Source organism: Phaseolus vulgaris, chromosome 10, assembly GCF_051622355.1.
Source record: "Phaseolus vulgaris cultivar YP4 chromosome 10, ASM5162235v1, whole genome shotgun sequence".
NCBI lineage: Eukaryota > Viridiplantae > Streptophyta > Magnoliopsida > Fabales > Fabaceae > Phaseolus > Phaseolus vulgaris.
In genome coordinates, this window is record NC_143507.1 from 687,501 (window position 1) to 690,000 (window position 2,500).

Sequence of the window (2,500 nt, forward strand, 5' to 3'; positions counted from 1 at the left end):
TTGGAACTTGGCTATGCACCAACCATGCCAAGATCAATTCCTTTTGATCCCAAACTTCTCCCACATCACTTTGAAGGCATTTGTGAGGATTGAGTCCAGCCAGTTTTCCAAAACCAACATTTTCGTTTTTCACCAAAATCACCACCAAGTCACAAAATCAAGCCAAAAATCCAAAATCATGGAACTTGGCTATGCACCAACCATGCCAAGATCAATTCCTTTTGATCCCAAACTTCTCCCACATCACTTTGGAGGCATTTGTGAGGATTGAGTCCAGCCACTTTTCCAAAACCATGATTTTCGTTTTTCACCAAAATCACCACCAAGCCACAAAATCAAGCCAAAAATCCAAAATCATGAACTTGGCTATGCACCAACCATGTCAAGATCAATTCCTTTTGATCCCAAACTTCTCCCACATCACTTTGGAGGCATTTGTGAGGATTGAGTCCAGCCACTTTTCCAAAACCAACATTTTCGTTTTTCACCAAAATCACCACCAAGCCACAAAATCATGAACTTGGCTATGCACCAACCATGTCAAGATCAATTCCTTTTGATCCCAAACTTCTCCCACATCACTTTGAAGGCATTTGTGAGGATTGAGTCCAGCCACTTTTCCAAAACCATGATTTTCGTTTTTCACCAAAATCACCACCAAGCCACAAAATCAAGCCAAAAATCCAAAATCATGAACTTGGCTATGCACCAACCATGTCAAGATCAATTCCTTTTGATCCCAAACTTCTCCCACATCACTTTGGAGGCATTTGTGAGGATTGAGTCCAGCCAGTTTTCCAAAACCAACATTTTCGTTTTTCACCAAAATCACCACCAAGTCACAAAATCATGAACTTGGCTATGCACCAACCATGTCAAGATCAATTCCTTTTGATCCCAAACTTCTCCCACATCACTTTGAAGGCATTTGTGAGGATTGAGTCCAGCCACTTTTCCAAAACCATGATTTTCGTTTTTCACCAAAATCACCACCAAGCCACAAAATCAAGCCAAAAATCCAAAATCATGAACTTGGCTATGCACCAACCATGTCAAGATCAATTCCTTTTGATCCCAAACTTCTCCCACATCACTTTGGAGGCATTTGTGAGGATTGAGTCCAGCCAGTTTTCCAAAACCAACATTTTCGTTTTTCACCAAAATCACCACCAAGTCACAAAATCAAGCCAAAAATCCAAAATCATGGAACTTGGCTATGCACCAACCATGTCAAAATCAATTCCTTTTGATCCCAAACTTCTCCCACATCACTTTGAAGGCATTTGTGAGGATTGAGTCCAGCCACTTTTCCAAAACCATGATTTTCGTTTTTCACCAAAATCACCACCAAGCCACAAAATCAAGCCAAAAATCCAAAATCATGAACTTGGCTATGCACCAACCATGTCAAGATCAATTCCTTTTGATCCCAAACTTCTCCCACATCACTTTGGAGGCATTTGTGAGGATTGAGTCCAGCCACTTTTCCAAAACCATGATTTTCGTTTTTCACCAAAATCACCACCAAGTCACAAAATCAAGCCAAAAATCCAAAATCATGGAACTTGGCTATGCACCAACCATGTCAAAATCAATTCCTTTTGATCCCAAACTTCTCCCACATCACTTTGAAGGCATTTGTGAGGATTGAGTCCAGCCAGTTTTCCAAAACCAACATTTTCGTTTTTCACCAAAATCACCACCAAGTCACAAAATCATGAACTTGGCTATGCACCAACCATGTCAAGATCAATTCCTTTTGATCCCAAACTTCTCCCACATCACTTTGGAGGCATTTGTGAGGATTGAGTCCAGCCAGTTTTCCAAAACCAACATTTTCGTTTTTCACCAAAATCACCACCAAGTCACAAAATCATGAACTTGGCTATGCACCAACCATGTCAAGATCAATTCCTTTTGATCCCAAACTTCTCCCACATCACTTTGGAGGCATTTGTGAGGATTGAGTCCAGCCAGTTTTCCAAAACCAACATTTTCGTTTTTCACCAAAATCACCACCAAGTCACAAAATCATGAACTTGGCTATGCACCAACCATGTCAAGATCAATTCCTTTTGCTCCCAAACTTCTCCCACATCACTTTGGAGGCATTTGTGAGGATTGAGTCCAGCCAGTTTTCCAAAACCAACATTTTCGTTTTTCACCAAAATCACCACCAAGCCACAAAATCAAGCCAAAAATCCAAAATCATGAACTTGGCTATGCACCAACCATGTCAAGATCAATTCCTTTTGATCCCAAACTTCTCCCACATCACTTTGGAGGCATTTGTGAGGATTGAGTCCAGCCACTTTTCCAAAACCATGATTTTCGTTTTTCACCAAAATCACCACCAAGTCACAAAATCAAGCCAAAAATCCAAAATCATGGAACTTGGCTATGCACCAACCATGTCAAAATCAATTCCTTTTGATCCCAAACTTCTCCCACATCACTTTGAAGGCATTTGTGAGGATTGAGTCCAGCCAGTTTTCCAAAA